The 22,813-nt window shown below is 47.6% G+C and overlaps 1 protein-coding gene and 1 long non-coding RNA gene across 4 annotated transcripts in view; one reads left to right on the forward strand and one right to left on the reverse strand.

The window, feature by feature from the left end:
* The window catches only part of RNFT2 (ring finger protein, transmembrane 2), a 56,707-nt gene that overhangs the window by 15,171 nt on the left and 18,723 nt on the right, over nucleotides 1–22,813 (reverse strand). The gene's annotated exons all lie outside the window — the stretch shown is intronic.
* LOC123619313 (uncharacterized) lies at nucleotides 2,782–10,895 on the forward strand. The gene is made up of 3 exons (XR_006727869.2): nucleotides 2,782–3,123; nucleotides 4,793–4,915; nucleotides 7,471–10,895. It is a non-coding gene; the product is annotated as an uncharacterized LOC123619313 (long non-coding RNA).

Below are 22,813 nucleotides of genomic sequence, written 5' to 3' on the forward strand. Positions count from 1 at the left end.
TACAGACAAAATGAATTAAGCCTGATTAAATAGGATGGCAGTGGACCAGGAAGGCAGAATGGAAAAGAACTGATTTTTATATGCAGCCACTTATAACGTAAAACAGCGTTATAAGTGTAAAGTTTGAAGTCAGACAGCCAGGTGTGCATCCTTCCTAGCTGTGTGGCCTTGGGCAAGGTGTTCTTCCTCTCTGGGCCTCAGTGTTCTGTTCTGTGTAATGGGAGTGTCAACCCAACTCTGACATTCTGGGCCTCTAAGCACTATTACGAGAACTATTGGTATAATAGTCTGTATGACAGTGTCACTTTCGGTTGTAAGTAAGTGACAGAAAGCTAACTTGAAAGAGGTTACACAAGAATGAGATGTATTAGGTCACAAATCTGGGATGGCAAGGAATGGCTCTAGCTTCAAGTACAGCTGGATCCAGGAGCTCAAACAATGTAGTTAAAGAGCTGTGCTTCTGTAGTACTCTTTCTCCTCCTCTTCCCTGTCCCTCAGCTCAGCTTGTCTCTGATCTTCCTGTGTAAGCTTCCTTCTCTTCTGCCAAGGACAGGCTCTCTCCAGGAGGTAATCATCATGGTGATGATGATGACCATGATGTAGCTCTGAATGTGTGCCAGGCACCCACCCTCCGTGCAACACTTTGAGGTAGGTGTTACTGCTCCCATTTTACAGATAAGAAAAGTGAGACGGAGAGGATGGGTAAACTGCCCGAGGGGACACAGCTAGAAAGGTCTGGGTACCTATACCTGGTAGGGAAGACAGCCACTCGCTGCACCAAGCCAACACTCTCACAGCTTAATTCTAACAGAGAGACCCTGTTTCTCCCTGAGCTGCGAGCCTTGGCTGGATTGGTCACGTGGGGCAGAGGGTGGGCCGGGCGCTGTGACAGACAGCCGCATCGGGACCACAGAGAGAGGGAGAGGCAGGTCTCCCATAGAAAGGGGCAGGCAGGAAAAGGAGGCCGGAAAGCTTCCCTGAGTTAAAGCCAGCACAGGGCCAAAGGCAGCCTCCTTGCACAACCCTTCCTGAATGTGGGGAAAAATAAGCAGGAACTGCGTCCAGCCTCCTGGGTGGTTTCCCTCATTTGCTTTTCTAGCCGGGACCGCTGGTTAGCTCCCGACCTCCACAGGGGACAGGGGCTCGTTTCCTGTTCCGAAATGGGCGGGCTGGGCCGGCGCAAAGGGCTGAAAACAAAGACTTGTTTTCTTGGGAAGGCGGCCTGAGGGTCTGTTACGATTGCAGGCTGCACGGGGGACCGTGGCTGAAAGAGCCCTTCAGAACAAAACAGCCCCAACACCGACCTCCGAGGTGCCGAGCCCCTCGGCTGAGGGGCAGGCTGGCCCGATCCAGGTCTCCTCTGTCTAGAGAAGGCTGGGGGTGGTAAATGACTTCAGAACAGCCTGGCCAGGAGTGCTGGGCGCAAGAGGTGTTGAGGGGGCGGGGACTAGAAGGGAGGCTAGAGAGAAGAGTAGGGGGTGGGGGAAGGAGAGAGACACAGGAGAGGAAATAGGGGATGTGAGCAGAAGAGGGGAGAAATGACAGAGCTAGAGGCCAAAAGAAAAAAAGCACGCAGGAGTGAGAGGCCAGGCAAAGGGTGCGCCAAGGAGGAGGAGAAAGTCATCTCATTCTTCAGCCCCTACCATGAGCCAGGAGTGGCACATCAAATGCTCCCCTGGTGAGGTAGTTATGATCTAGACCCATTTCTCGGATGAGAAAGCTCAACAGAGGCATGGGAGACAGGAATAAAGTGTGGGAGACTAAGCTAATGAGCGAAGTACGACGGGGAAGAGAGAAGAAACTAGCAGGAAAAGGGCAGAACTAGGGCCTGCTCACAGTTTGGTGATGAAAGTTTCTCTGTGAAACACTTAGTACCTGCATGTGGCCCCCAAGTCCGACAACCCTAGAGAGGGACACTGTTCTTATGAGCCCTAGTTAACAGGTGAGGAAACGGAGGCTTTACGAGGCAAAGCACATTGTCCAAGTGCTAGATAGGGGTAGAGCCAGGTTTAAATCCAGTCTGACTTCCCATCTAGTGCTTTCAGCCACTGTAAGGAACAGAGAATGTGAGACACTAGTAGGAGTTAAAGTGAGATGTGGGGAGAGAGAAAGAAAAGATATAAGGCGTCAGTGGGGGAAAAGAACTCAAGAGGGATGATTAGATTCAGAATAATAGGTAGCCTTGGCCAGGGTACTAACCAGAAGGGGGAACCAAGGAGACTTTCGGGTGCTGGAAACGTTTTTATATCTGTGCTGCCTAGTACAGTAGCCACTTGTCAGTTGTGGCTACTGAGAACTTGTAATGTGGCTAAATCTCAGTTGAGATGTAGTGAAATTTAAGGAAATTTCAAAGTCTTAGAAAAAAACAAAAAAGTAAAAGAACCCGTTAAACTTTTAAAATATTGATTACAGGTTGAAATGTTAAAACTTTGAGCATACTGGGATAAATAAAATATATTATTAGCATTAATGTCACCTGTTCCCTTTTGCTTGTTTAAATTGCCTATGTGGCTGGCATTCTATTTCTATTGGAGAACGCTGGTGATATCTCGAAACATATGGATATACATATACATATTTTACATATGGATACATACATATGTAAAAATTCATCGAGCTTGTACGCTTGTAATTAGGACACTTTACAATATGTAAGTTATGCCTCAATAAATAAAAAAGGAAAGAGAAGAGCGAGCCAGGATGGATAGGGGCTGAGAGCTTGGCAGGTGGGAGGCGGGGTCTGGGGGCGGGGCCAGAGGCAGGCAGCCGCGTGTTACCAGGCAACCGGCACTGTCGGTGACGTCACCGGCCGGCGGCGGCCATCAATTCCCCTCCCGGTGGCGCGGGCGGGCTCGGCCGCTTGCCTCCTCCTCCCCCGGGCCCGGATGAGATCACCGCGACGGGCGGCCGGCTGTCCCCACGCTCCCAACAAATCGACTCCTCGGCGAGCGCCGGCATCTCATGATCTCATGGCCCCGCGGGACGGCGCCGGCCGATGAGGTCACAGCCCCGCGCCCCCGGCCGCCCGGGTCTGCCTGCGGACTCCCGGCCGGGACCTCGGGTCGCCCGGCGCCGGTACCAAGCCCCCAGCCTCCGGCTCTTCGGCCTCCGCGGACAAAGGAGGTGACTGTGAAGGGCAGAGCTGCCCTTTCCACTTTTTTGCTGCATCTTCGTCCGCCCACTCCCGCCCTCTTATTTGAATATTTCACCCCTAAGGCCACATGTCTAGCAGGGAGTAACCACACCAGCTCCCTCCGACTGGTCAGGAGCCGTGTGAGGCGACTTGCCTGCATGATTTCACAGCCACCCGGTGAAGGTGGCTCTTAGCTCTCTGCTCTCTGACAGTCTAGGGAACTGAGGCTCAGAGGGGTATGGGACCTGCCCCAGGGACCCAGCTAGGAAAGGGTGGAGCAAGGACTTAAACCGCGTCCTTCAGTGTAAATTAGCCCTTTGGCTCCCCCTTTTCTTCTAGGCTGCACCCCAGACCTCTGCTCCTTTATCCCAGTTCCTCCTTGCTCTGGTGGTAACAGCCATAATGGCCACACCTGGTGTATTACTGTATTATTTAATTTGGGTGGGGGGTAGGTAATTAGGTTTGTTCGTTTATTTTTAGAGAAAGGTACTGGGGATTGAACCCAGGGCCTTCTGCATGCTAAGCATGTGCTCTACCACTTGAGCAATACACTTATTTTAAAAGTCACTGTTCCACATGACAAAGCCAAAGGAGAGGTATTAAATGGACTAGTTTGCAGATGAGAACCAGAAGGCTGAGAGGGGTGAAATGACTTGCCGCAGAGCTGGGATTGGATTCTACAGCACAGCCTTTGTATTACTTAACACCACCTTCCCCAGCAAAAGATGAAGCCTTCCTGTTGACAGTGGACAACATACCCTCTTACCGCCTCCCCTCCCCCATCATCCATCAAAGGCAGTCAAAGAGGGGCCAGTGAGACCTTCTTAGAAGGCTTCCTAACTTCCTTACCAACAGCAGGTTTTCCATCACTTACTAACTGCTCACTAACATAGTTCCTCATTCGACTCCAGCAACATACACTGCCCAGGCCGACAGGGAGGCAGGGAGATGACATTTACTGAGTGGCTGTGCTGAGCCAGGCACTGAGTCAGGGCCATTACTAAGAGCAGAGCTGTGAGGGGGTAATTTCCAGCTCCATTTCACGGATGAGAAAATGAATTTATTTTAGCTAAAGTCAGATGGCAAGGAAGTACAAGTTTCAGCTCCAAAATCATTTCCGCAGAGAAAGCCCTTCCCATATTCCTGAGTTCTCCACAAATTCTGTGTGCTTACTGCAATGTAAAGTTTTATGTCTGTGTTTGTTTAATGGTGATCTCCTCAACTCAATGAAAGCAGGGACCCTGTCTGTTTCATTCACCACTGCCTCCCTATACCCATGTAGTGCCTGTCATTCAGTAGACACTCAAGAAATGTTTTTAGAGTGACTGCAAAGAATTGGTGGTTCAGGCTAGTGAGCAGTGCTGATATTCAAACCCAGGTTCATTTAAGCATAAAGCTTGGGTATTTTGTACTTTCTAGGAAGCCTAAGCCTCTTGGTACATGTACTTTATTCACAGCAAAGTCCCTCTGGTGCTCACTCAGAGCCTATTAATTCTAAGTTTACTCATAGTACTGACTAGCTTGATGTTCTGGTTTCCCAACCAGCAGTGTTCTTGGTAGGTAACACAGAGGAGAGAGCAGGGGAGGAAACTGGTAGGAAATTAGGTATGGAAGGGAGGAGGTTATATATGCTTATGCCTGCTCTGTCTTTAATAACAGGTCAGTAAGGAAGAAGACATCAAAACTACAAAAAAGCAGACACAAGGAAAATGAGGAAATGGTAACCACAAAACTGGTTTCTTATTCTCAACCGGAAGAAGGGAGGTAGATGGAACCCAGGAGGTGGGTGTAGGGAGTTTCTAAGCCACGATTAATTCTGTACTTTTTAAGCTGGGTTCATGAGTATTTATTGTTATTTTTTAAAAATATATACCTTACATGTGGTATCTTTTTTAAAAAGCCACAAGCAGAACATTTGCTTGCTTACTTTTTAAATTGACTATAACAACTCCATGAGGCAGGGGGCCAATTAGTACCCCCAATTTGTAGATAGGGGAACCTGAGGCTCAGTTTTGGAGAAGTTCATCGTTTTTGCCTAAGGTCACAGAGGTAATAAGTGGCAGAGGTGGGATCTGAGTCCAGGTCTGTCTGACGTCAGCATGGATGCTCTTACCTGCCACCACTTCCTACCTTCTAATAACTGGACACTTGTTATTAAAGACCAGAGCCGGTGAAAACCCCTGCCACCTTCTCCCTCCCACTTCCAGTCTCCTACACTGGTCCTCTCTCTGCTCTTCTGGCTTCGAGGCCAATGGCTGGGATTGGCCTCTGTGCTGTGGCCTGAGAGGCCAGCTAACAGAGTCCTTGGGGCCCAGCTGAAGCCCCATAGGAGCCGCTAGACTGCGAGGAGCAACCTGGCCCTTAGCAGCAGTTGTCGGGTGCCCAGCTTCATCGGCTGTGGTTCCCTTGATTTGGAAGCCTTGGCCCCATGAACAGAAAGGGCCCAGGCCACGTGTCCCAGCAACACGCGTATCAGAAGCTTCTTTACAAACAGGGCCCTGCTCCTCGGGACCCAGGAGAAACCTAATTATAAGGTGTTGATAATTAAGCCCGAAGTGGCCTGGGACCCTGTTAACTGTGGAAAGGCGGCCTCTTCCCTCCGTCCCAGTCCCAGGCGGATGGATGTGCTTATCTGTCCCCAAGTCAGCTACAACCTTAGACACCAAGGCTCTGGGCCTCAACTGCCCAATCCTGTCTACCTCCTAAAGCACTGGGGGCTGGGTGCACAGGGAGAGGGAGGCAGAGATGGACAGAAGGTGCCTCCTTCCTTATGGTCTAGAGACTAGGACAGAAACTAAACAGATATGGGCCCCAACTGCAGATCTGTCTCTTTACTGGGAGGGTAATTCTGCCCAAGTTACATCACCTCTCTAGGCTTCAGTTTCCTCATCTGCAAAGTGGGAGATGTGGCAGGCTGAATAATGGCTCCCCAGAGATGCCCATGTCCTAATCCCTAGAACCTGCAAATGTCACCTTGCATGGCAAAAGGAATTTTGTGCATGTGCAGATGTGATTAAGTTTTAAGGATTTTGAAGAGGGGAGATTATCCTGGATTATGAAGGTTGGGGGGGGGTTGGTAATGTCATTACAAAGGTCCTTATCAGGGAGGCTGGAAGGTCAGCGTGAAGGAAACAGAGGTTGGAGAGATATGCTATGAAGACAGAGTAAGGGGCTACAAGCCAAGGATCACTGGCAGCCTTCCAGAAGTTGGAAGACACATTCTCTCCTAGAGCGTCCAGAAGTAACCAGCCCTACTGACACCTTGCCTTTAGCCCCATGAGACTGAGTCTGGACTTCTTACCTCCAGAACTGTAAGATAATAAATTTGTATTATTTTAAGCCACTAAGTTTGCATTAATTTGTTACTGTAGCAAGAGGAAATTAATACAGGAAGGAAACAGTTCCCACTGTCACGAGGATAGTGTGAGGACCAAATGGTCAGAGAATCTTAGTTTAAGGCCTCTCCCTGAAAGGCTGGCTCTAGGGCAGGATGGGGGAAGGCAGGGGCTGGGAGTGGCCTCTGGTACTGTGGCCCCCTGATGCCTCTCTGACTATCTCCTACTACCAAGACTGGCTACATAATTTGCAATGCCTGGTGGAAAATGAAAATGCTGGGCCTCTTGTTAAAAAATATATATACATATATTTAGAATTTCAAGATGGTGACAGCAGATACATACACAGATGAGGCAGTGGAAGCTCAAAGCCATGAACTCACTTATCTGAGGCTATGCAGCTAGTGGCAAAGCCAGATTCAAACCCAGGCTGCTCCAAGACCCAGCTGGGGGGTGGGGGGGAGTGTTCCATTTCTCTCCTCCTTTGCCAGTTCAGGGTCTGATCTTGGCACTTCTAAGCCCCGAGAAGAAGAGGCAAAGGTCTGCCAAGCCTTCGTGGGCTCTCAGCCGCTGAGTCACAAGGCCTGCTGTTTGTTTACCTCCAACCTCCAGCAGAGTCCTGACCCGTGAGGGTCACGAGGGAGAATGCACAAAAGAAAAACACATACACACGACTGAGCACCTGCTACGTGTCAGAATTGCTGGAAGCAGCTGCACCTGCATTGTCTCTATTTTTTAGCTCACCTCAAATCTCCCTAAAACTTTGAGAGGTGAACAGCATTACCTCCTTTTTTACTGATGGGGAAACTGAGGCACAAGTGGGGAGATGAATGGCCAAAAGTGATAGTGATGGAAATGGCAGAACTGGGGTTCACACTGGGATCCGCCTCCCTCCACGGCCCAAGTTGTTTCTGGGATGTTTTTGGACAAACTAAAAGTTAAGTGTAAGTGGTGGGCTCCCTTAGGCCAGATCTCAGTTCTAACCCCTGTCCTTGCCCCCAGGGAAGGAGGACCATCGGAGGAAATGGAGAACAGTGCGGGACCCACCGACAGCACTGGAAGCCAACCCCAGAAAGCCAGCAGAGAGAGTGGCAGACTCCAGGCCCCCACCCGGAGGGAAGAGGTGAAAAGGATGCCTCCGAGGCCACCTCAGGGAGCCTGGCTGCCTCTCTAATCATTTAGCTGGAGGAGAGCAAAATAATCACCACTTAGCTGACTAATTAATCCCCACAGCACCCTAGAGTAGGGGTTGCCAATGCTCAGCCATAATGTGGCCCAGAAAGCTACAGCAGGGTGGGCCTAGGGGCCAGGGACTGGGGCCTCCCTGCCGTGCCCTGAATGCAAACTCACACCAGCCATTTACATCTCTCATCTGCTCATTTGAGAGTCACTGCACACCTACTATGCATCACTGTGCCTAAGCATGAGCTTGGCAGACATCACCCCTGCCCTCCTGGAGCTTAGAGTCTAGGAGGGAGGAGACATTCACCAGTTATCTGGGAAAATGCACAGGCCAAACGGCTTCCCACTTTGGTGCTGTGGCTCTAGCTGTCCCCTCTCCGTGGCTTGGCTTTGCCTGGCTAACCCCTACCCGTCCTTTAAAATTCAGTTCCAAGGTCACCTTATCTAGGAAGACTTTGCTAGGGACTGGTTTAGGTGCCCCCCTGCCCAATTTCCAAGAGGGCCCTACTTCTCTGCCTGCCGCCCCATCAGTCTGTGAGCTTTGAGCTTGAAAGTCCTGGGTCTCAGTATCTCCCGTGCTGAGCAGGGTGACTGGCACTCTGTCGATGTCTAATAATTATGTGTAGAATGAATATATGAGAGGCTAAATCATGTGACCTGGAAGCAGTAACTTCCGGGCCTTGGTTTCCTCCTCTGTAGAATAAGGTCTTCCTGGGTCTAACAGTCTGTGAACAAGAGAGCAGAGGTAGAGCCCAACTTCTGAGGAATTAGAGGGGCCTCCAGAATGTCCAAACTGGACATTAATCATGATGGTTTGGCCCCTGCCAAAGCCATGGACAGGCCAAAGCCTGTGAAGCCCTCCACCCTCTGCCAAGGGGACTGGTATATACAGTCAAGTTCTCTTTGCCTGCAAGGAGTTGAAACTGACTCTGGCCCACCTAAGCCAAAAGGGGCTCTGGAGGGATTCTGGGTTCTCTCTGACTTCAAGGGAGTGCTGGCTCACCAGCCCACCTCCCAGCTGAAGTGGAAGGACCTCTCCTCTTTACGGGTGTGTTTGCAACTTTCCCATGCACGTGAATTACTCGGTGACCAGGTTAAAACACAGACTGATGCATGATGCTACTCCCAGGTGCTAAATGACTGAATGCATCCAACCTCTGTGTTCCTCTCTTGCCGGGAAAGGGCACTGGATGGGTCCTGCTCGGGCCAGGTGCCTGCCTCAAATTCTCAGTAACAGGCAGGGCAGTAGGGGTGCCAACAACAGCCGTGGCCCAGCCCTCTTCCCATGTATCTCTCCAGTTATTCCCAAAGAAGGCTGGGCCTTGGGATGGGGTGGCCACCCTAAGAGGGGTTGACTGCTGCGGGGGAGCTGCTCCAGCTTCCTGCGCAGTGACCATCTGAGCTGGTGAAAGGTATCATCTTTCAACCTGGAAAGTGATTTCCAAAGGCCTAGTGCTGGGGGTGGCGGGTGGCGGGTGAGGGGTAGGGGGGAGGTGGAAGAGAGTTTAAATAGCAGCTGTGTTCCTAATTTCCCCAGGAGGAGGCCTGGCCGCCCCTCCTCCGTGTTGAGTGTTTGCCATTAAAAACAAACAGTATCATTTGGTTCAATATAAAATGAATTAAAGGAAATTAAACTGCGGGGGCCATGTGGCAAGCCTTGTCCTCCATTGTCTGAAGCCATTTTTCATCTTCCCCAGTGGGGAACAACAGCTTGGGGGGTGTGGAGCTGAGCAGGGCTAGATAAATAAATAAATAACGCAAGAGAAGCCTCTCTGTCCCAGGCAGGGGTGGAGGCTGGGGTGCAGGAAATCCCAGGTGCCCTCTCGCTGGGGCCCTGTCCTTACCATGTCCCTCAGAGGCAGAATGTAGCCTTTTAGAGTCTCCCAGGGAACGGGGGGAAGGAAAACAAAATAAAACAAGAACAACAACAAAATATAATGTGCAGGCCTCTGAGACAGAAAGGGGGGCAGGGTAGCTGAGGGAGGAGATTATAGACCACAGGGGCTGGGAGAGGAGGGCCCGTGGCGCCTAGATTGGTGGGGAGCAATTCTGGCTGTTCCTTGGCCACACAAGAGAGTGGCGGCGGCTGCTGTCATTTGTGCTGGGATAACTCAGTCAGGAGGGCAGGGTGTGGAAAGATGGGCAGAGAGGACTGTGTAGTGGTGAAGAGCCAGGGTTCTGGAGCTAGACTGCTCAAGTTCAAATCCCAGCTTTGCCATTTACGAACTGTGTGCCCTCGGCAAGTCACTTACCCTCTCTGTGCCTCAGTTTCCTCATCTGCAAATTGGGGGTAATAAGTATCTACCTCATAGAGTTGTTGTGATGATTCAATTAGCTCATGTCTAGGAAGCCTTTAGAACAGTACCAAGCACATCAGCTATTTGTTATCACTGTATCATATCATAGAACATTGCTTATGTTATTATTGTTGGTCCCTGGGGCATCTCCCTTGGCCTCTGGAAGACCTAGCCTTAAGTCATAGCTCTGCCACAGACTAGCTGTGTGACCCTGGGTAAGTGAACATACCTTGCTGAACCTTGGGACCCTCATCTACAAACCAGGGATGATCATACTGGGACAGAGACTGCTGGTGCCTCCCAAGGTCCATTCTCCCCTTCCTCTTTCAAAATAAGAATCCTGATTTTTGCCTAGGTCCACTGGCCCCCAGCTGTAAGATGCTCCCCAGCCCCCCATGCAGTGAATGTGACTCAGTGGTGGCCAATGAGATGTAAGTGAAAGTGATGGGAGCAATTTCCAGGAAGTCACTGACGAAGGGAGAGGGACGCTTAAGACAGCTGATGCAAAAATCCTAAGTCAAATGGTAGCATGCATTCAGTAGCATATCAAGAAGATAATACACTGTGATCAAGTGGGGTTCGTTCCAAGAATGCAGCGCTTAATAGGAAATTGAATAATGCAGTTCTTCATACTCGCAGAGCTAAGGAGAAAAATCCCATGGTTTTTGTTCAAATTCAACAATCATTTTTTTATTTTCAAAATGTCAATAAATTAGACTTCATGGATACTTCCTGGAAACAATAAAACATCAAGCTCAGATCCAACTTCCATATCTTGTTTAATGGGGGATTGTGATGGTTAGTTTCATGTTTCAGTTTAGGCTACAGTATCCAGTTATGCAACCAAACACCAATCTTGGTGTTGCTGTGAAGGTATCTTATACATATGAGGAATATCTACAGTCAGTTGGCTTTAAGTAAAGGGCATTATCCTCAATAATCTTGGTAAGCCTCATCCAATCAGCTGAGAGGCCACAGAGTTCTGCAGATGCCAGAATGTTCTATTTTCTTTATAAGGAACAACTGAAAGTAAAGGCTTAGGTTTTATCTTATGTTCTGACATTGACTGGTAGAGACTGTCTGGATTGCTGCACTGAGAAAGCTGAACTGGGTGGAGCAGGGTCATGACTGATTAGTGATGCCTGGCACAGGTACAAGCTGGCAAATGGCAGCTCCTAGAGTGTTTGCCATCTCTGGCTTCAGCACTGCCCTAGGGATTGGTGGGCACCTGGGCTACAAACACCAAGCAGAAGAAAGAAAAAAATCCTAGGGTTAAGTGTGATCACCTGCTGTTTTGGGGAAAAACTAAAATCAGCCTGGTGATTTCAAATAGTCAAGTCCTCAAAATTGACATTTGATCAAACTCATTTCTGATGGTTTCTAGCACAGACGCCTGGCCATATTTCATTCCTTTGGGTCTTCTATTTCCCAAATGTCTGTGTGTTGCAGAATACTGAGTCCCTGACTTAACTTTCCAGCAAGGGCCAAACTAGAAAGAATCAAGAATGCAAATAAATTCAAACTCCTGACCAGGGTTAGCAAAATTTTTCTTAAAGGCCAGGCAATAAATATGTTAGGTTTTGTGGGTCACAGAGATCCCGTCACCACTATTCAACCTCACCAGTGTAGCATGAAAGCAGCCACAGACAATACATGAATGAGCATGACTATGTTCCAATAAAATTTTATTTGTAAAAACAAGCACAGGATCTACAGGCTGTCACCTGCCAACCTCTGAACTAGGTTTTACGGCATTGTGTGCTCCTTAACAAAAGGGTTCTATGGTTAGTAATTTGGGAAAATGTCAGGGAAGACAAAGTGAAACCATTTTCTTGGCTCCAGGACTTCTTAGAGCCTTTACTATATGCAAGTGGAAGATAATGTTTAAAGCATTTCCCAAAGTCATCTGGCCACAGAACACCTTTTAATAAAATGCCTATTAACAGTTCCCTAAGACCTCAGAATCACAGTTGAGTAAGTAGTACTTTGGTCCATCTGATTAGGGTTAAATTCTGACTTCCTTGTTTGCTTTAAAACTATAAATGGTAACTGTGAACGCTCTCTACTTTTAGAATAACAATAATTAACTAACCAGCCATCACTTGACCTGTGCTATCTTAATTAATCCTCACAACAGGGTTATAAGGCAAGTCCTCATATCCCCATTTTAAAGATGGGGATACTGAGGTTCAGTGAGGTCAATCAGGGTCCTAGAGGCAGAAGGTGGTGGAGCCAGAATTTGAATGTAAGTTTTATTTCAAAGTCTCTGTTCTTTCCATGACCCCACACTGCCTCCAGAAAAAGGCATTTCTTGCTTGTCTTTTTTCTTGATGTACTCTGGAATCTTTTTGGCATTACAGAGATGGAGTTAGGTTAAGGATAAAGGACACTAAACATTTGGTAATACTGGATATTAGTATTGCTTACAGTATCTTTGTTGCTGGCTTTCTGTTCTGTTCCAGTGAAACATCAGGATGAGAAAAGGATCATTATTTTCAAGAACAGCTGCAGACAGAGCACCCTCTGGGCTCACACCCTGCTTTTACTGCTCACTAGCTGGGTGACTTTCCTGACTCTAAACTACATTTTCCTCACCTGTAAAACTCAAATAATAGTAGTACCTATTTCATAGCATTGTTGATGGGACCAAAGGAAATGATGCAAATGAAAGATTTCCCATAGTGGAGGCATAAACAAGCAAGGAGAAAACTTGAAAATACTAGCCAATGTTCTTAGGACCTGTCATAAGTCAAAAGACCTGGGATTGTGTCCTAGCTTTGCCACCTATGAGCCCAGTGACCCTTGACAAACTGTTTAGCCTCCCTGATCCTCAGTTTCATCTGTAAAATGGGTTTAGGCAAACTGGCCATCACCCACGTGGGGTCACTGTAAGGATTTTTCTTAAGATGTGGCTGCACCAGTGAATGAGACAGACGTATGTCTGCCCCTTGGAATTTACAGTCCAGTGGAGGAGACAATGCCCAGATAATGACAGAGCAGCGGTAAGTGCTGGGAGAGAGGGCGCTGTGGGAAAATAAATGAGGGGAACTAACATTGCCTTAAGGGGGCTGGGGGGAGGTGACATCTAACCTGAGCCCTGGAGAACCACGGAATCAATGGGTCAAAGGGAGCTAAACAATTCACAACTGTCCGAAGTGTCCTTGGAGGAGCCCCTTTAACAAAACCCTTAGTAAATCTAAATAGTTTCCACAATACAAAAATCCAGCTGTTAAAAACAAAATCCGACCTTTACATATTGTAGGCTATGAGATGTGCAGTTGAATCCCTTTGAGGCAGCGTGTGGTGCACCTCCCCCAAATTTCCACCTTAATCCCCAGGACTGGGAATTTGATGCAATATCACACCTGGATTATGTTACATTATATGGCAAAAGGGATTCTGCAGATGTAATTATGGTTACTAATCAGTGGACTCTGAGCTCATCTAAAGGGTGATTATCTGTGTGGGTCCAATGTAATCACAGGAGCCCTTTAAAAGCAGAAGGGGACAGCAGAGAGATATGAAGCACAAGGATTCCATCCTGGCTTGAATGTGGAAGAGGCTTTGTGAAAGGACCAGAGTGTGGTTTCTGGGAGCTGAGACTGACCCCCACCCAACAGCCAGCAGGAAAATGGGGATCTCAGTCTTACAACCACACAGAACTGAATTCTGCCAACAACCCGAATAAGCCTGGAAGTCGATTCTCCTCCAAGACCTCTGATAGGAGCCTAGCCTGGCTGACACTTTGATTTTGGCCTTATGTGACCCTGCACAAAGAACACAGTCAAGCCCGCCTGGCTTCTCACCTACAGAATTGTGAATAAATGAGTGTTTTTCAGTCAGAGTTGGTGGTAATTTGTTAAGCAGCAATTGAAAAGGAACACAGAAGGTACTATTATGATCTCATTTTACAGATGAGGAAGTGAAAGCACACAGAGGTGAAGGAACGTGCAGGGTCACATAGCTGGTAAAGGCAAAGGGTTTCTCAAACAGAAGTTGAACCCAGGCAGTCTGGCTTTTAACCATTACGCTGTGTTTTCTCTATGTATTTGTCTGCTACAATCTCCAACATAGATGGTTAAGTTAAAAAAAAAAAAAAGCAAGGTGGGAGCTGTGTGTAGAATATTACTGTTTGAATATACAAAGATGAGTAGGAAGAACATATACGTGCACCTGCTGGTCTATGTAGGCAGTAGCTATGAAAAGACTTGGGGATGATACGTTCATTTCCCAGGAGGGGAAACGGGTGTCTGGGGGCAGGAGAGGGAGGGAGACTTTTCACAATATACTGTTTTTAGTGTTTTAACGTCTGAACCCTGTGACTATATAACCTATTTTAAAAATGGAGTATCTTCAATAATTAGGGGAATGGGAGAAGGTTGGGAGACATCTGAATAGATGAAAAAACACTCTGAAAAGGACCTGAGCTACGGGTAAACTGGTCTGTAGGTATATTAATTTGCTAGGGCTGCTGTAACGCAGTACCACAGACTGGGGAGCTTATAGCAACAGAAGCTTATTTTCTGACAGTTCTAGAGACTAGAAGTCTGAGGTCAGGGTGTAAGCAGGGTTGGTTCCTTCTTAAGAGCCTTAAGGGAAAGATCTGTTCCACGCCTCTATCCTTGGCTAATAGGGGGCTGTCTTCTCCCTGTGTCTTTACATGGTCTTCCCTTTTGTATGTCTGTGTCCCGATTTCCTTTTTAAAGGGACATTGATCATATTAGATTAGGGCCCACCCTAATGACCTCATTTTAACTTAATTATCTGTTTAAAGACTCTTTCTCCTAATACAGCCACATTCTGACTATACTAGGGGCTAGGACTTCAACATATGAATTTTGGGGAAGGCGGTGGGGGGAGTGCAGTTCAGCCCAAAAAACAAACATTTAACCCAGGGTTTCTCAACCTTGGCACTACTGACATTTGGAACTGGATCATTCTTGGGCTCAGGGGCTGTCCTGCGTGCTGTCAGACATTTAGCAGCATCACTGGTCTCTACCCACTAACTACCAAGAGCAACTCCCCGATCCCGTTATGACAGTCAAAAATGTCTCCAGAAACGGCCAAATGTTTCTCTAGTTGGGAACCACTGTTTTAACCCCTTCGAGCCCTGCTGTGTGGGAAACGGAGGCAAGTACAGCTGGCTTTTCCAGAAGTTCTGCCCTTTCATACCCAGAATGATGTACTGTAAGAACCACAGCTGAGACCTAGGAAACCCAGACCTGCGCTGGTGGAGATCAGTGTCTGCTCAGGAGGAGGCGGGAGGGAGGGGAATGACTGACCTCTAGGAGGGAAGATGACTCAATCAATGGGAAACAAAAATGCTGGGTTCAGGGTCCAGAAAATAGAGGAGACTTTAATGGCACATAAAGCCTCATGAATGCTCTTGACTCTCACATCCAAGAAAACCACCTTTTTAACTTATGTCCGCCCTCCCCTGTACTTACAGACAAACCACCAGGGCTGAAAGCTTGTGGAATCCTGCCCTGTGGAAACCTCTCGTCCAGGGGCTGGCTATGCAGGCTGCGTTAGAGGTCAGTTAAGATAATTTCAGACATGGGGAGGGCTTCCTCCTTCCTGTTCTTATGGGAAAAGACAGGAAGTTGGTCAAATGCTGCATTCTTTGGAGAAAACAGTGCAGCTAAACTCCTCCTTGCTTCTGATACAGCTAATCCTACTTACCACCCAGAAACTGGATATCCAGCCTTCCAGCTTCTCATAACCTCAAGGGGATAAAAATGACCACTTCAGAGATGAGGAAGCTGAGGGTTCCAAAGAGTGAGGTCACCTGTCCACAGTCACATGGGTAATAAGTCCAGGAACCAGGATCTGAACCTGGTTTTGCTGACTTAAGGCCAGCATCCGTCCTGCTGTGCAGAATTTAATAGTGATGCCCATAGCGTTTTTAGAGAAGTACCCGCTTTTATATTTCTCCATCTGAGAAATGGGCAGAAAGGCAGTGGCCTGCCACCCATGCTCTGGGGAGGTTGAATAAACCCTGTCCTAAGAATGTTCCAGAACAATGCTGTTCTAGAACATTCTATGATGATGGGACTGTTCTCTATCTGTGCAGTCCAGCACAGTCACCCAGGAGCAACTAGCCACATGTGCCTATCAAGCAGTGGGAACATGGCTAGTACAACTGAGGAAGTGAATTTTAAATTTTTAATTGAAATTTAAATAGCCACCTGCAATTTGTGGCTGCCACACTGGACAGTGCAGCTCCAGATTCCTAGGCCAGGAGTATTTCCTTTTAACAAAAGGAAGGAGCAATGTGGACAAGTCAAGTTTTAAATGATCACTACTGTTAATGCTAGGAGCTGCCGTGTGTGATATGTACATTTCTGGGAGAAGAGATTTGCCCTCTTAGCCAGCGTTAGCATCACTCACAGAGAATAAAGGACTGCATGAAGGTGAGGAGGGCACCTTACTCATTTTTATATTCTCAGAGTCTAGCACTCACTCTGTAAGCAAGTAAGTCCCAAATAACGCCCTTGGGATTGAGGAGAGAAAGGGGATGCAGCCAAGGAGGACACTACCCGGCGGGGCAGCAGCAGGACTGGTTTCCACCTCCTAACGGGTAATTAACATGAGGCTCTTCATTCAGCCCATCACATCTACGGTGCATTTCCTGTGCATCAAGACAGACCTAATGGTCCTTGTTTGCCTGAGTCCACACTCAAGTAGAGGGGACAGAAAACAAACACAAAACAATCTGGTCATTTCAGATACTGAAAGGAAATAAAATGGTGATGGGATAATGCATGTTGGGGACCACCACTACAAACAAGGTGGTCATGGAGGTGACACAGTCTCAGAGGAAGTGACATTGGAGTGATGGGAAGGGGACAGCCACAGGAACATAGGGGGAAACCTTCCCAGGTGGAAGGAATGGTAAGTACAAAGGGCCTGAGAAGGAAGGCAGTGCTGGCTTGTCCAGACTGAGCAAGGGAGAGGGGAGGGTCATGGTGATGAGGTCAGAGAGGTGGATGGGAGTCTGATCAGGCAGGGCCAAGATGTACAAGTTGTGTAAGTTGTACAATTTGTCTGGATTTGTGGTGACAAGTGGCTGCTCTGGACACCAGGCCAGTGTGATGGTTTGGGGCTGAGGTCCTCACTGTTAACCCCACCTCATCTTGGCCGGCCAATGAGCATGGCTGTCCTGGGAGGCCCAGGTGTGAGGAGATCCTGGAGGCACCTGGGAATCAGCGGCTCACTCCGCCTCCCATGTCAGGGACTGTGGGGCCATCAAGCAAACCCAAATACCAGAAGCCCTTCCAATATAATGATTGTAAGATTAAAAACCCACCCACCCTCTCAGTGGATGCGTGGAGGCGCAGGAAAGAGCATCTGTGCTGTGAGCCATTAGGGGTCCCTGACAGATGTGCTCTTCTCCCCCCGCCCCCTACCAGCTGCAAATGAAGACCTGTCCTTTTCTTCTGCCCAGACAAGGATTGATGAGGATTCGGGAGAGCACTCAGACAGGCAAGAAAAGGCTGTGAACCTTTTCCAAGCCCGCAATTTATCTTGAGGAGACTATTCACATCACTTCTTACAGGCTGGATTATGCTCTGACCTGGCACATTAATCTCGCCGAATAAAATAATAATAATCAGAAAAAGGCAGCTGGACAGTTGCCAGGGAGGCATTAATAACTGTCGCCCACACCTCGGCAGTGCAGGGAAAGGGTGCCGCGTCCCATCCCCGCCCCTTCGACCCCAGCAGTGCCCATCGAAGAAGGAAGTGAGCTGGCCATTGCCTCAACTTGGGGGAATTTTAGAGATGGTGTATGGGGACTCGGCTTCTCAGTCAACTCTGAGGAATTCCCCGAGCAAATCCAGAGAACTTACATGGTGGTGGTGGGGGTGTGGTCAGTAACTCAGAGCAGGGGTTCTGGAGTCAGACTGCCTGAGTTCAAATCCCCACTGAGTCACTTATAGGTTGTGTGACCTTGGGCTACTTCTTAACCTCTCACTGTGTGTCTTTTTTCCTCTGGAAAACAGAGATTCAAAGCAGCACCTTCTGAGAATATAAAATGGTGTAGCTGCTGTGGGAAACAGTTTGGTGGCTCCTCAAAAAGTTAAAGATAAAATTACTATATGACCCAGAAATTCCACTCCTAAGTATTTACCCAGAAAAACTGTGTTCAAACAGATACTTGTACACGAATGTTCAATGCACTGCTACTCTCAATAGTCAAAAAGTGGAAGCAACCCGAATGTCTATCAACAGAAGAAGGGATGAACAAATGGTGGTCTGGGCACAAAATGGAATATTATGCAGCCATAAAAAGGAATGGAGGGCTGACACCTGCCACAGTATGGATAAACCTGAAAACATGATGCTAAGTGACAGAAGCAGACACAAAAGGTCACATAGTATATGATTCCATTTATATGAAATGCCCAGAATAGGTAAATCAAGAGGTAGAAAGCAGACTGGTAATTGCCAGAGGGAAAGGGGACTGATTGAATGGGTATGGGGTTTCCTTTTGGGGTGACAAATATGTCTTAAAACTAGACAGAGGTGATGGCTGTCAAACACCATGACTATACTGAATGCCATTGAACTGTATACTTTAAAATGATTACTGGCTGATTTTATGTGATGTAAATTTTACCTCAATGAAAAAAAACCCCACGAAACAATAGCACTTGCCTTGTAAGACAGATGTCAGAAGGAAATGAATCAGAGCAGCGTCCAGCCCACATGAGGGGCTGACTTCACAACAGCTACTCCTATTGCCATCAGTGCTGTTACTCTGAGGTTTGCAATCTTGGGCAAGTTATTTACTTCAGTTTCTGCTCTGTGCAAAGAGATATCAACAGTGTCTACCTTCCCGGGTTGTTAAGAAGAAACAAGACGAGGCCTTCAGTAGACTATAAACTCCAGGGGTACGTGGATTTTTGTCTACTTTGTTCATGGATGTATCCCCAGTGCCTGGAATAGCGCCTGGCACAAAGCTGGCATTGAGCAGCTATTTCCTGAACAAATGGCATTGCTTAACACACTGCCTGGCGCCTTGGAACTGCTCAGCAATGTTTAGTTATATTTATTACTATTAGTTTAGTTGTCAGATTTCTTTGAAGGTCCCTCCATGTTCCTTTCTAGCACAGTGAAGTATTATTACCTTGCCTTGCAGATTTTGGTGTCTTTATGACAGAGGACACCTTACCAAACATGAGAGGTTTGAGCTGAGCTGACAATGGAATCTAAGCTCTCACTGCTGCTACAAAAGGAGGTGGTAAGAGTTAGCGATGGCTAGACTCCTCCACTCACCTATCCATCTACCCACCTGTCTCTTCATCCATTCTTCTAAATATCCATCCATCATATATCTAAATATCCATCCATCCACACAATCACTTGACTGTCCAGCTATCCACCAACCTTCCCATGTAGCCATCCAATCCCATCCATCCACCTAGATATCCATTCACCCATCCAACCACCCACCCAAACATATATACGTACAGACAATGAGCACTTCTGAGTGCCTATCAGATGCTGGTGATCCATCAACAAAGAAGGCAGATGCATTCATTTCCTGTTGTCACACAGGTTACAAGTGAGCCGAGGAGGCAGACAATTAAACAAGCAATTACATCCAGGGTGGTGACTGCTGGAACAGGGGGAGAATAGGGTGCTGCAAGAGTCCCCAGTTGGGGCACCACCCTTGCCTAAAGGGGCAGGGAAGGTTTCTAAGAGGTCATGATCTGTAGAAGGAGCAAGAGTTGGTTAAGACACAAGAAAGGGGGAAGAGTCTCTGAGGCAGAAGGATCAGCGGGCACGGTGGGTAGGAGACAGGGCAGCACACAGATGACTCTGGAAGCTGCACGGGTTAGTGCCTCAGCATCTAGTGCCTCAGTTTTCTCATCTGGAAAATGGGTGCCACTGGGGCAAAATCTAGGTGTCAGCTGGGACTAGGTGGTGTGTGTAAAGAAGTGAAAGAAGCAGGGTCCGGCTGAAGCACAGAGGACACAGGGAAGGGGTGCAGGAGAGAGTGAGGGGAAGAAGAAGGATGCTGGGTAGGTAGGGGGCTGCAGAGTCTCACCTGCCTCCTCTCCAGGTGATGACCCCTCTACTCCTCCTTTCACTTACATACAGTAAGTCTTATGTTTGCAGCATCTCAAGCAGGGTTTCGTTAACATCTCAATTTTCTATGGGAAGAAACTAACTCAGGGACATGAAGGGATTCACCCAAGGCCCCGTGACCGATAAGTGGCAGGGTTGGGAACAGCCCAGGGGTTCCAACATCCATTCAGTGCCGGGCAGATGATACCTGAGGTGGCCACAGCATTGGGAGATGGAAGACTTAGATTCTGACTCTGATTCTATACCTGACCAACTGGGTGTTTTTGGACAGAAAATCTCACTTCTCGTACAGCTTCAGTGTCGAGTAAGTGAAAAAATGGCTCCCCAAAGACAGCAGGGCCCAACCCCTGGAAGCTATGAATGTGACCTTACCTGGAAAAGGGTCTTTGGGGACATGATTAAGTTAAGGCTCCTGGCTTGGGGAGAGTATCCTGGATGTTCTGGGTGGGCCGCCAATGCAGTCACACATCTCCATGTAAGAGACAGGTAGAGGGAGACGTTGCACACAGCAGAGGAGGCCATGTGACCATGGAGGCAGATCCTGGAATGCTGCTGCTGCGAGCTAAGGAATGCCAGCCGCCACAGGAAGTGGGAATAGCCAGGAAGGGACCCTCCCCTAACATCCCAGGGAGTGGGGGCGCCCTCCCAGCTGACACCTAGATTTTGTCCCAGTGACACCAATTTTGGATGTCTGACCTCCAGGACTGTGAGAGAACAAACTTCTGCTGTTTTCAGTCACCAGGCATGGGGTTATTTGTCATGGCAGCCACAAGAAACCAATACAGTGGGTCCTCCATATTCATAGGGTCCTCATATGATGATTCAACCAACCTCACACTGAAAATCTGTGGATGCAGAACTGTGGGTATGGAGGGCCAACTGTAAGGGGCTTGAGCATCCTTGGATGTTGGTATCCGAGGAAGATCTTGGAAACAGACCCTCGTAGATACTGAGGGATGACTGTACTCAGCTTTTCATCGAGAAAGAGGTGATAATAATCTCTCTCTCTCAGAGGGGTGCTGAGAGCCTTCTGTGAGTCAAGACATGGGAGAGAATCTAGCAAGAACCGGAACACACCAGGCAATGAGTAACCATTCACCGCCTGTTTTCTTTTGCCCACACTCACTTTGAGACAGAGCTTGGGCCCCAACACTGAAGCCTTGGGCTGGAGTCCCAACTCTGCCATGTAACAGCTACTGGTCCTCTCCACCTTCCATCTCCTCATCCATCATCAAGAGGAACGGGACCTCCCCGAGAGGACCAGCAAGAGGCTGTGTAAGGTAATTCATATGTGAAGTGCTCTTAGCACAGTGTCAGGTACATAGTCGGTGCTTAATAATTGCAAGCCATCATTATTCCAGGCAGTCAGTGCTGAGCTAGCTACCTTCCTCGCATGTCTCGATTTGCGTCTCTTGCCCCAGTGGATACTGAAAAGATTTCCTGTCTCATTTCTGCCTGTAGATAATGAACCAGAAGGCCCACGGCAGGGCTTGATCCTAATTCCAGTGTCTCAGCCATGTCACCCACTTACCCACTGTTGACAAGCCCTGCTCTGTGCCCGCCACTGCACTAAGTCTTGCGGAGAGACTGGTGGGCAAAACTCAGTATGGTGGGAAGACAGAGAGAAGGGAATCTAATCATCACACAGACAGGTAATCGTCAAGTGTCACAAACGCTATGAAGGAAAAGGTTCAAGGCATGTAGATAAGACCCTGGAGCTGAGGTCCCAAGGATGTCCTGCAGCCACGCCAGGACCACAGAGGCCCAGGCTGGAGCAGAGAGAGGGCTGAAGTCATCGCAGAGATAAGGCAGTGATTCCCCCCTCACAGTGTGCAATCTGATAAATCTGTTACACGTGTACACCTGTGAAACCACCACCATCGTCAAGACGAAGCATTTCTAATACCTTAGAGTTTCCTTGTGCCCCTTGGTAATCCCTCTCTCTGGCCCCTCCAGGCCACCACTGATCTGCTTTCTGTCACCACAGAGGACTTCACATTTTCTAGAGCTTTCTATAAATGGAATCATACACTGTATTCTGTTTTTTTGGTTATGATTACCTTCACTTAGCATAATTATTATTTTGAGATTCATTTATATTGTTTATATCAATAGTTCATTCCTTTATATCGTTGAGTTGTATTTCATGGCTATGTCACAATTTATCTATTCACCTATTAATGGAAATTTAGATGATTTCCAGTTTACGGCTATTATAAATAAAGCTGTGTGAACATTCAAGCAAAAGGATTTACGTGGACATATGTTAACATTCCTCTTGGGTAAATACCTAGGGGAAGGGTGGCTGGATTGTGTGGCAGGTATAGGCTTCATCTTTCAAGAAACAGTCAAACTGTTTTCCAAAGTGGATGTACCATTTTGGGATTTATTTTTTGTTTTTTTGTTTCTGAAAAGGAACTATTTAATTTAATTTTTATTAAGTGATTCTTTAAATTCTATAGTGCTTTACAATTTTCAAAAGTTTCACACGCATGATTTCATATAATCCCATAATAATCCTTTCTCCTCCCCCACTGGTAACTGCTAGTTTGTTCTCTGTATTTGTGAGCCTGCTGTTTTTTGTTTTATTCACTAGTTTGTTGTATTTTTTAGATTCCACATATAAGTGATATCATACAGTTTTTGTCTTTCTATGTCTGGCTTATTTCACTTAGCAAAATGCCCTCCAAGTCCATGCATGTTGCTGCAAATGGCAAAATTTCATTCTTTTCTAGGCTGAGTAGTATTCCACACACACACACACCCCACAG

Source organism: Camelus bactrianus, chromosome 32 (assembly GCF_048773025.1).
Source record: "Camelus bactrianus isolate YW-2024 breed Bactrian camel chromosome 32, ASM4877302v1, whole genome shotgun sequence".
NCBI classification, from domain to species: domain Eukaryota; kingdom Metazoa; phylum Chordata; class Mammalia; order Artiodactyla; family Camelidae; genus Camelus; species Camelus bactrianus.